We start from the raw sequence: 12,090 nt of genomic DNA on the forward strand, positions 1-12,090 counted from the left end.
CCACAGACACTCATAAAACCCCTGTTTATTTTCAATCTATCACATAGCCTATGGTTCTTTACTAAATCTCTTGATTGATTTGAACTTCTTTTAGGCTGGCAAAGTCCATTTTTCCAGTTTTTTATATTTTAATTGGGTATGTTTCATTATATTAAAAATATTTGTCAGACGGGGCTTCCCTGGTGGCGCAGTGGTAAGAATCTGCCTGCCAATGCAGGGGACACGGGTTCGAGCCCTGGTCTGGGAAGATCCCACATGCCGCGGAGCAACTAAGCCCGTGAGCCACAATTGCTGAGCCTGCGCGTCTGGAGCCTGTGCTCCGCAACGGGAGAGGCCGCGACAGTGAGAGGCCCGCGCACCGCGATGAAGAGTGGCCCCCGCTTGCCGCAACTAGAGAAAGCCCTCACACAGAAACGAAGACCCAACACAGCCATAAATAAATAAATAAATTTAAAAAAAAAAAAAAGATTTAAAAAATATTTGTCAGAAATCACAAGAGTAAAAATAGCAAAATAACTTTGAACTGTAAACTTGAGACTTTATACTCAATTCCATTGATAAGGGCATAAAGATAAAAGAAATATTAATAACAACAAAAATATTGTTACTGATCTGTCATGTCTTATTTGCCTTTTAAAAAAAAGCCTTTTATTTATTCTTTTAACAAAATATCCATGCTCCTTGACTAATGAGAAAGGAGAGAGAAGTATTGTTCAATGCTACGTCTTAGATACCTGGCAGAGAAAAATGTCGGACACACAAAAAAGCAGCAGGGGCAGAGTAGGTGAAATATGACATGAGATTAAGTTCTTATATCCTGTTAAAATTTTTTAATTAATTTATTTTTGTCTGCTTTGGGTCTTCGTTGCTGTGCGCAGGCTTTCTCTAGTTGAGGTGAGCGGAGGCTACTCTTTGTTGTGGTGCGTGGGCTTCTTACTGTAGTGGCTTCTCTTGTTGCGGAGCACGGGCTCTAGGCACGCAAGCTTCAGTAGTTGTGGCGCGTGGGCTCTAGAGCACAGGCTCAGTAGTTGTGGTTCCTGGGCTTAGTTGCTCCACGGCATGTGGGATCTTCCTGGACCAGGGCTCGAACCCGTGTCTCCTGCATTGGCAGGTGGATTCTTAACTACTGTGCCGCCAGGGAAGCCCTATCCTATTAAAATTGATAAGACACAGGTTTGAAAAGACAAAGCTACTGTTCTTAACAATTCACAGATTTAGTAAATTTAGTTAATTTAATCAAACTGTTTTTTTTTTCTTTGTTGACTTCATGATACAACTACCAGCTCTTAAAGCTGAACTTAGGATTTCAAATTTTGATTCTTGCATAGAAATTTGAGGGAAAAAAAAAAAAATCCAAGGTAGCATAGAGTAAAAGTCAGCAATATAAAAATAGTAAAATAATTGGTCACTGTGACAGTAATTTTTTGTCACTGAAACAGTGTAGGCAAGGTACACAGTTATTATTATATTTGAAATTCAGATATTCTGCCACTAGGAAAAATATTTGTTGGGAGTGGAAAAATGACTCCATGTGTTGTTAATCAATCATCCAGTTAGCTTCCTGCTGGTAGTTGTGTAGATCCATTACTGTTGTGAATATTTTACCTGTGAAATCAGGGAGAAAAGATAATTAAACACACATTAACCAGACCTAGGGGTTTGAGCATAGCAATCTATTAATCAATATTGATTGAATATTATAATAAGCATCATGAAGGAGATGGGTTTTAGCTCTGTCTTGAAATATGCATAAGGTGGGAAGGGCAAGAAGACAATAGGGTGAGAAAAGGATACAAGAAAAATTTCAGCTAAAGGAAAGATGACATTTCCATAATTTCCTTATTCACTGTAGAAAACTGTATGTCTACTCATTTTTTTTCAGAATCAAAAAACTGAATATACCTGCCTTCTTTTCTCATTCCAGCAAATGTTATAAATATGAAAACATGCTAATATATAATTTTGAAGAGTTACTTTTAAAATGTGAGTTAATCTTAAAATAGCATCAAGGAGTACTCAGTCATACATTCATTTAATTCAAAATTCTTACGCACATGTCACTTCCCATTTCTACTCCCTTTGTCCATACTTTCATTTATTCAACCAATATTTCCGTGTACCTATTATGTGCCTGGCACTGTGCTGGGAATATAAGTATGAGTAAAACCTGACAGGAATCCCTGATTTCAGGAAGCTTATAGTATAATAGTGCAGGCAGAAATTAATCAAATGATTCTATTAATAAATGTACAGTAGTCCCCCCTTATCCTCAGGGCATACATTCCAAGAACCCCAGTTGGATGCCTGAAACCTTGGATAGTTCCAAGCCTACGTTTTTCCTATATATACATACCTACGATAAAGTTTAGTTTATAAATTAGGCACAGTAAGAGAGTAACAATAACTAATAATAAAAAAGAACAATCATAACAATATACTGTAATAAAAGTTATGTAAATTCGGGCTCTCTCTCTCTCAAAATATCTTATACTGTACTCACCCTTTGGCTTCCTGGGATGATGTGAGATGATAAAGTGTCTACGTGATGAGATGAAGTGAGGTGAATGACTTAGACATTGTGACTCAGTGCTAGGCTACTGTTGACCTTTTGATGATACATCAGAAGAAGGGTCATCTGCTTTGGGTATTCCTGGATCACTGACCCATGACGATGTCTGTGGTTGGATGTCAGGAGAAGACAGTGTCAATAGTTGGGGATCCCAGGCAGGTCGGAGCAGGATGGTGCAAGATTTCATCACGCTATCCAAAATGGCCCAGAATTTAAAACATGAATTGCTTATTTCTGGAATTTTTCATTTAATATTTTCAGACCAAGGTTGACGGCAGGTAACTAAAACTGTGGAAAGAAAAAAAACACAGACTGGAGGGACTACTGTAAATCCATATTTGAATTCAGTGCTAGAATAAGATGTGTGTGGTGTTGTCAGAGCATATGAAAGGGGGAATTGACCTAGTTAGGGAAGTTAAGGCTTCTTCGGGGAACTGAAAATTGAATTTCAATCTGAAGGATGAGAAGAGATTAACTAGAAAGGGAAAAGCATTACATATGAAAGGCAAACCATATGCAAAAGTTTGTAGTAAGAGGACATTTGGCAAGAAGATCATACCACCTGTCAAGCGAACCCCAGTCTTTGGCAAAGCTCTGCCCCTTCCCCACCCCAGTCACAGTGAAGCAGCATCTCAACCCAGGGGCCCTGCCAGGTGTGGGGGACCTGGCTCTGGCCCTAAAGTTGTGCAGAGACAAGATGACTTGAGGCCAGAATAGGGTGGGGTAGGTGTGAACAAGGGCCAAAAACATATTGCCTTCAGGCCGAATAGTCAGAGGCTTGGGGGCAGTGACCTGAGCATTTGGTCCAGAAACTGAAGTCCTAATCCAAAATCTTAGTGCAGAAACCTCGGCCTCTGTGCACTGGTGCCGAATTGAATCTGAGACAAGAGTTTTGAGTGGAGTAGAAAAGAATAGGTTATTGCTTTGCCAGGCAAAGGGGGACACTGCAGGCTTGATTTGATGAGGAGTTTTGTAGCAATGGTTCAAGGGTGGGATTGCTGATAAAATTAGGGTGTGTGCAGGGCCTGTACTCCTCTAATCTGGTCTCAGGTAATCTTCTTGATGAGCTTCTGTGCTTCCTTTAATGTAGCCCTAGGTGGTCTTTCTCTGGTATGAAGAATGCTGACATCTTAAAGAGCTTAAAGACATTGTTATGTGTATCCCTTGAGGTGGAACCAGGACCCTGCCCCAAGGCTGTACTGTTGTTTCTTGGCTGCCCTTCCCTTGTCTTTGCATCCCTTCCCTTCCCTTCCTGGATTAGCAACTGTTCAAATCTGCCCTTTGGAACTCAAGAAAGGTCATGGAGGCTGAAGTCAAGAAACAGGAGGACAGAAAGGTTTCTGTGTCCAGGAGCTCCACAGGGTCCTGCTTGGTTTCAGTCTGCCAAGATCCAAGGCTACAGCAACCCAAACCTGCTGTTCCATTCTCCTCAGGGTGGTTGTTCCTCCTGGCAACAACAAGATGTCTAGAATATGTCCCAGGAGACCATCCCTTCCTATTCCGCAAGCATGTCCCCTGAAAAACAGCCTCAGGACATTGCAATTCTTGATACAGCCCACTGCTAGCATCCTGTGACAGGTGTTGGTTTCTTGGATTTTGTTTTTGCTTTAACTTTTTATTCAAATGCTTAGGATACAGATTGACTTCCTTTTGTAAATGGCTGTTTTGCCTTTTCTGAAATAGGAAATATATGCACTCTGATAAACCAGAATGAAAACTCTCAATTCTTGGGAGTTCCGGTACAAAGCTCTGATCCTCACTGTTAGGAACCAAGCTCCTCATAGCAGCTTCTTTAGACTATTTTACTATAGGAACGGTGTTTTCTGTGGGGCAAGAAATAGACTGGTGCTATTTGACTTTGCAATCCCCTCTTTCTCCAGAGACCAAAATAAAACACTTTTACAAAGAGCTGCCCTGTGTAGAACCCACTGTTTTCTAGCTTTCTACAAAGTGACTAGGGACAAATAGGAAAAACAAATAAATAAGAAAACTAACACAGAAGCCATCATACTTCTCATGTCTCTAGAGAGAAGTATGGGTAACCTTTAGCTAAAGAAATGAAAAGTATGCAAGTATAACTACCTAGCTTGTTCAACATTAGCTAGATTTTTTCACTTAGAGCTTAAACCCCTTTCCAAACCAACAATTTTGTATTAATCCTGATATGCTTGCTGATAAATATAATGTATGCTCTTTTCAGACTTATACTTCATTGAGCTTGGGCATTTGGTACCTGGCAGTGAAAAACTATGCTTTCCCAACAGGTAGATCAAGGAAAGCAAGGAGGAGTTTGGTGCTAGATGAGGTTGATTATTTCCTGGATTATTGCTGGACATGCTCCAGTTCAGCATAACACTAGTTTCTCTCCAATTCAGTCCTGGCATCTGTATTTTACTAAAGTAAACATGATCGTCTCCCCGCATGGTAAACCCCTTCCGGCACCCCCCATGGAGATAGCTTGCACTCAGGCACAGTGTGGGTCACACCATTGACAAAACACATCCTGCCTTTAAATAACCTTTGAGTTTGTTACCCTTTTGACCCTGGATTGTTCTGCTACCAGCCTGACAATCTAGTCCTCTGCTCAGTAGTGAGGTCCAGCTGCTCGCTGCTCTAAAGCCAAGAAAGAGGCAAGGTTGGTGGAAAGGAAAGTTTGCTTTATTTTGTATGCCAGCAACTGCAGGGGAGGGCAGACTTCTGTCCCAAGGCTGACTCTGCCACCCTGACAACCAGTGGGCAAGAGCTTTTATAGATGGAGGGAAGGGGCTACATGCAGAAACAGTACAGTCAGCTCTGACAATCATCTTGAAATTGGTCATGCAGTGGTCTGACCAGTGTCATCTTGATTGTTTTAAGTACAGTTAATCTTCAGTGCCAGGGTCAGTTTGTTGCCATTTCTTTGAAGCCAGTTCTCGGAATTGTGGCAGCTTAGGTCATGGCCAAAGCCTGGTCATCATGTAGTTCACTTCTTCCACCTGGCGGGGGTTTCAGTATCTACCAGACAGCTCACAGGATACGGCTCAGAAGATTATCTCTAGCCCTTGAGGAGGAGCTAAAGGTCCTCGACTACGCTTATTGAGTAAACTTATTATTATTTAGCCTTGTTAGCCTATTTTCCTTTGTTTCTGCATTTTCTCACTTCTCTGATTAAACTTATTCTTTGGCTAAAGTTTTTCCAGACAAAAGGCAGGCGGAGGACATGGGGGGAAGGACCATAGGGTCCTGTCCTGCTCCATTTCAAAATGTCACTCTAGTTGAGCCACTGGTGACTCCTACAGCAGAGAATCTTCACCTCTGGGCTTGCACCGCTTCCTTTGCCTCCTTTCTCCACAGCTCCGTGTACAGTGCATTCCAAGACACAGTGAGCTCCTTAGAATCTTGGATCCCTTCTCACTCTTTCGTGTACAAGGATAAGTGTCTGAAAAATCTTGGTACTCAATGAATGTTTCTTGCCAAACTAAAGAATCATTTCAGTCTTTCAGGCCTCATTCTGATCATTTAGGAGGAATAATTTTGCCTGAATTGTTGATTCAAATCAATTAAAAACTGGTTACTTTAAGAAGTATGATTTTTTTCATTATTAATTAATTATTACAATGACTAAATAGTTAATGCTTTTGGTATAAACCCTGATGGAGCGTTTACTTCTCATATCTAATTCCTTTACTTAAATCTGAGATTAAGAAATATTTTTATTACCATTAAAATATAACCTTGAACATTTTCTTTAACCTGTCTGTGCCCCAGTTGTTTTTCATTTTTAAAGTGGAGATAACAGTTTCTACTTCCTAGGGTTCTTATGAAAATTAACTGGTTAACATTTTCAAAGCTCTTTGAACAGTCTCCAGATAAAGTAATCCCTTTACCAGTATTTGTTAAATGAGTACTAAATAAATGAACAAACAAGTCATTCCTCAACAGAGATTTCTGAGAAAGTAATATGAGCGCTAAAGTGTGTAAGGGTGAATCTATTCTAAATGTGCTGCTCATGCTTTGATAGATCACTTTCATAACTATCCATATTTATCCAATGTAACTATACAAACCCTACTCCTTCCTCAGCCTTCACAATTCCAGGTACAGGGAGAGAATCCATGTCTTCATATTCTTCTCCTAAATTCATCACACTCTTGGGCTTAGTGGTGAGTTAGGTATTTTCCTTGTTGCTCATTGCCACTTTTGACCGTTGTTTCTTCTCTTTTGCTTAAAAAGAGAGTTTTAAAGCTTATGCCATCGAAGAATACTATACTCCCTTCCTCTTAGAGCAGTTATTTACAGGACCCTGATCACTTTTCCTCATCCATCTAATATTTTTTTATAGATTTATTTATTTTATTATTTAATTTAATTAATGTATTTATTTTGGCTGTGATGGGTCTTTGTTGCTGCGTGTGGGCTTTTCTCTGGTTGCGGCAAGTAGGGGCTACTCTTCGCTGCAGTGCGCGGGCTTATTGCGGTGGCTTCTCTTGTTGCGGAGCACGGGCTCTAGGCGCGTGGGCTTCAGTAGTTGTGGCGCACGGGCTTAGTTGCTCCGCAGCATGTGGGATCTTCCTGGACCAGGGCTTGAACCCATGTCCTCTGCACTGGCAGACGGATTCTTAACCACTGTGCCACCAGGGAAGCCCCATCCATGTAATATTTTAACCTCTGGTTTATTGTCACTCTTTCCAGTGCTGTTGTAATTCTTTTTTTTTTTTTAATATTTATTTATTTATTTGGTTGTGCCAGGTCTTATTTGCGGCAGTCGGGCTCCTTAGTTGTGGCTTGCGGACTCCTTAGTTGCAGCTCGCGGGCTTCTTACTTGTGGCATGGGAACTCTTAGTTGCGGCATGCATGTGGTATCTAGTTCCCTGACCAGAGATGGGACCCGGGCCCCCTGCATTGGGAGTGCGGAGTATTAACTACTGTGCCACCAGGGAAGTCCTGCTGTTGTAATTCTTTAGAATTATCCATGCAGATGATTCTCTCAGTAATTCCTTGGCTTCGAAGTTCCTTGACTTTCACTCTTCCATGATACATACAGTCTTTCATCCTACTTTATCCTTTCACTCTTCCACTTTTGACTGAGAGATTGACATTAACAACAACTGTATTCTTTCCAAATTTCAATTTCCAGCATAGCACCACTTCCTGTTCTTTCGCACCACTGCCTCTAGTCACCCAGCTCCGACAACTCTTCTACCCATCTAACTTACATTCTGTTGATTCTACTACTTTTTCACTCTTTCTCTCTGACTTCATTCCTCAATTTCCTCTTTTACCAGCTTGGATTTCATGATCTATCATTTATTAAAATGACTCCTTGCCCTCTCTCCATTCATTGTATTCACCTGGCAAAATCCAAACCTTGGTGAAATCAAAGTCATCACCAATCTCATGCCTGGTCTTTGGCAACTGAGCAAATTTGGGGAAAACATTATGACTGATTTTACTTCAAATTCATGATGACTATATTCAAGTGGGGAGCCAGAAACCACACTGTATTTCTTAATTCTTCTTATTCTCCTATTCTCCTAGGTAACTACACCGTGTCCTCGTTTCTCAAACCTCCATCTTCTTCCCTTCACTCTCAGTGAGATTATTAGTTGCTGCTTCTAATTTCATTGAGAAAATATGAATAACCAGGAAATATCTACACACTTCTTCATCATATCTACCTTCCTACCAGCAAGCACATCTTAGTCTCTGCCTTTCTTTAATTTGTCTGTGTCACCATAAGGCCAGTTCCTCCATCTGTGCTTTAAATTTCATCCCCTCTCACTTACCAAAACACACCATTTGTTATAGGTTGAATTGTGTTCATATGTTGAAAATTCATATGTTGAAGCCCTAACCTCATTAGCTCAAAATGTATCTGTATTTGGAGATAAGCTCTTTAAAGAGGTAATTACATTAAAATGAGGTCTTTAGGATGGGTCCTAATCCACTATGACTGTGAAGATACTCAAATGTTTATTTGCAGACCAGTCATTCCCACTTAACATCAGACTCATGTATATCGAAACATCTACATGTGGCTGACTAATACGTTTCTCACATTAAACATGTCCAAAACAGAATTCTGTTTTAACCTGCTCTTCTTAGCCTCTCTCCCCTTAGTACATGACAACTCCATTCTTCCAGCAAAAACAAAGCAAAACAAAACAGAAATTCTTACTGTTATCCATGAGTCCTCTTAAAGTTCTCAAACCCTTTATTGAATCCATCAGCAAATCCTGTCAGCTCTACCTCCAGATACCTGCAGGGCTTCCTATCCCACTCTGCTTTATTATCATCTGATTAAACACCGTTTTCTCATTTTTCTACCTTCTCTCCCACTCTATTTAACTCTATGAAAACAGGGATTAGAGTCTGTTTTGTTTACTGCTGTATCTCCATGCCTAAAACAGTGCCTGGCACATAATAAATACTCAGTAAACATCTTGAGTAAATAAGTAAATAAGTCTACTAATAAGAATATGATACATTCCCCCATTTTTTGTGATATGCTTACATAACCAATAGCTTCTTGGCCTCCCTTTTACTGACAGCACTTCCTCAACAACACTGGTTAAATCTTACTTCCTGCCCTGGTTTCATGATAGACTGGTGTGGAAACTGACTTGAATATTCTGATCCCTGGGCAAACCTAGGATTCTGGGAGAGTTAACACTTGAGAGGGCAACAGTTGACCAATAGGGGATGGTTGCTGGTGCATAAATGCCCCTGATTCCATTCCATGAACCATCTAAATCATATTCCACACAGTGCCTCACTCTACTTTCTTCCTTGGGATCTCTTTCTGAAATAAACTGGCTGCACTCAAACCCTTGTCTCAGGTTCTGCTTTCTGGACAGAACCTAGGCTAATACAATTTTTCTGTGTTCCAAAGTATTCCCTGGTATATAACAGGCACTTAATAAACACTTTCAGAATAAATGAATTGTAGAATCCATTATAAAGGCAAGAACATTTATTACACATTTTTAGATAAGTCTTATGAGATCAAGTTTGTCTTATTTATATCATCTCCTAATGCTTCACTTATAACTGTATAACAAATACCAGGGACACAATGTCCCAGGAGTCAATAATGTTTTCAATTATTTTTTTTCCAAATTAACTAAGAGGATCATGGGATGTTTAAATCTAAGCTTTAGAATACCTTCCATTTTAATGGAAAAAAGAGATGAATTACAGTATGAAAAATTTCATTAGTGCCTTCTACTAAAACCTACTCCATTGGAAGATTAATGGCATCTTGCAGTTTAACTCTAAAACTCAAGAAACTCTTTTAATTTGCACTTTAAAAAAATTGTCTTCCTTCAGAACAATATTTATAGTCATTGAATTTCTACAAGCTACTCAATGGGTAAAATTCAAACCAAACAGTAGGAATGAGACATAAAGGACTTCATACATCTTGGCAAAAGTAAGGTAAAGGACCACAGTTAGAGTAGCTTGTAGTGATTCTAATTCCACATTTTCTTTTCCCAGTGATAAAAAGTAAAATTATTTCCCAAAGTACTTCTGGCTGGTAGCAGCTAACATGAGGATCACCATTTCCTGGTTCTAGTTTGGTTAAATGAGGCTTATAGTAGAGACCTAGAAATATAGACACAGCAATTAAGTGCACAGAACAGTCAGTAAATGACCCTTCATACAACCCAACGTTTTCTCTAACCCATCTTGTCACACCTGCAACTTCATCAGTTTCTTATGCACATCCTCCTATAAGTTTTTAAGATCTGTGCATGAAAAAAGATAACAGATTCAGCTTTCTGGTATGCAAATGAATTTCTGCATTAGTAAGTGTCTTCTTTTGGCTTATTGAGGGTGGAAATGGGAGAGAGAAAAAAGTTACTCTTCTGGATACACAGTGATAATGACTGAAGTCTCAGTTCAGATTCCTACCTGAAAATGTTACTGTCATTTTGCTGAATGTTTTACATTTAATTTTTTATTTTGGCGACAGTTCTATGATGAACTCTTCCAGTATCTATGAAAATCTTAGCTGTTACCATCTCATAGACTGAGTATAAACAGGCAAAATGGGTGGGTACAAACCTGGGCTAAAATTGAAGGTAATTACTAAAGATCCTCGGTGCACACGTCTTTCTGTAGCCTCCTCTGGGGATTCTCAAAGCCTATTTGAATTGACCAAGACTTAGAAAGTTAATTTTCCATTCTGGGGTTTTTCTAATCCTAGATATCCAGTAAAAGTTTAGGGGGTATTTGTTTGTTTTTATAAGGATTAAGAGAGCGGCGAATGTTAAAATTATATTTATCTTTAACTAAAGTAGTTCTTAAGTCAAGTATATCTAATGACGTCCTTTGAAACTGTGTAAAAAGTAAACTAGCACATATTTTCAATAATCTATTATTCCACTCCTATACCCTGTATATTAAAGTATCTTGTCAATCATGAAGATAAAATTAGGTGTTACAAGGGAACCAACCAACTTATATGGTCAGGTGACTTTATTTCATGAATGATTAAGAAGTAGTCTGTTGTAATGAAAAATGAAATAGTACCTTTGAAATATTTAGAAATATTTTATAACACATTGATAAAACAATAAACTGTATTGCACAGTTCTTTTGCTTTCAGTACACTTTCCCATATATCAATGGTTTGGAACTGTCCAAAGCTAGGGCAAAGGGATTTATCCCTATCACACAAACTAAAGAATCAAGGCCGTCCTGACCTTTTAATCAACTTGCTCAAGGCACAGTTTGTAAGTGACTGAGTCTAAGCTTAGGCTCAGGTTAATTTTAAATTTCTAAATAAACCAAACAGAAAAATAATGAAGGGATAGCTGTTTTCTTAGTGGAAGCCCAGGTTTTGTTTCCCATAAAACATTTAAAATAAAAATAGAACATATTAATAGTCATTATTATAACATTATAACTTTATAATCATGAATAATGACAAAACGTAGCACAAACTGTTAATTAAATGAAAATAATGTAGTTAATAGTAGTTAATAATCCAAGTTAGTAAAAACTATTGTTTTTCCTACCAAATATTACTATTATCATTCTAAATGACCCACTAAAACACTTTAAACTCCTAACTATACGCAGAAGTGTATGTAGCCACTTTAAATTGTGTGGTTGCAACAGTATACACACTTGAGTATAAAAAGAAGTATCACTTTTATTTTATTTAATTTATTTTTTATTATCCTCATGCTTTATATTTTTAATTAATTTTTATTGGAGTATAGTCGATTTACAACGTTGTGTTAGTTTCTGCTGTACAGCAAAGTCAATCAGTTATACATATACATATATCCACTCTCTTTTAGATTCTATTCCCATATAGGTCATTACAGAGTATTGAGTAGAGTTCCCTGTGCTATACAGTAGGTTCTTATTAGTTTTCTATTTTATATATAGTAGTGTGTTTATGTCAGTCCCAATCTCCCAATTTATCCCTCCCCCTCCCCTTTCCCCCTTGTCACTTTTTAAAAAATACAACCGAAGTTTTCTTGATATTACTTTTTCAATTAGCATATGAAATTTTTTCATTTTTAATT

General features: G+C 38.6%; 1 long non-coding RNA gene across 1 annotated transcript in view; it reads left to right on the forward strand.

Annotated features, from left to right (window-relative positions):
* Positions 1–477, forward strand: part of LOC309631164 — an 87,818-nt gene extending 87,341 nt beyond the window's left edge. The window contains exon 2 of the long non-coding RNA XR_014246117.1: positions 334–477. This is a non-coding gene — a long non-coding RNA (uncharacterized lncRNA). The remainder of the gene's footprint in view (positions 1–333) is intronic.
* The last annotated feature ends 11,613 nt before the right edge of the window (positions 478–12,090 follow it).

Source organism: Balaenoptera borealis, assembly GCF_965194805.1.
Source record: "Balaenoptera borealis genome assembly, chromosome: 6".
NCBI lineage: Eukaryota > Metazoa > Chordata > Mammalia > Artiodactyla > Balaenopteridae > Balaenoptera > Balaenoptera borealis.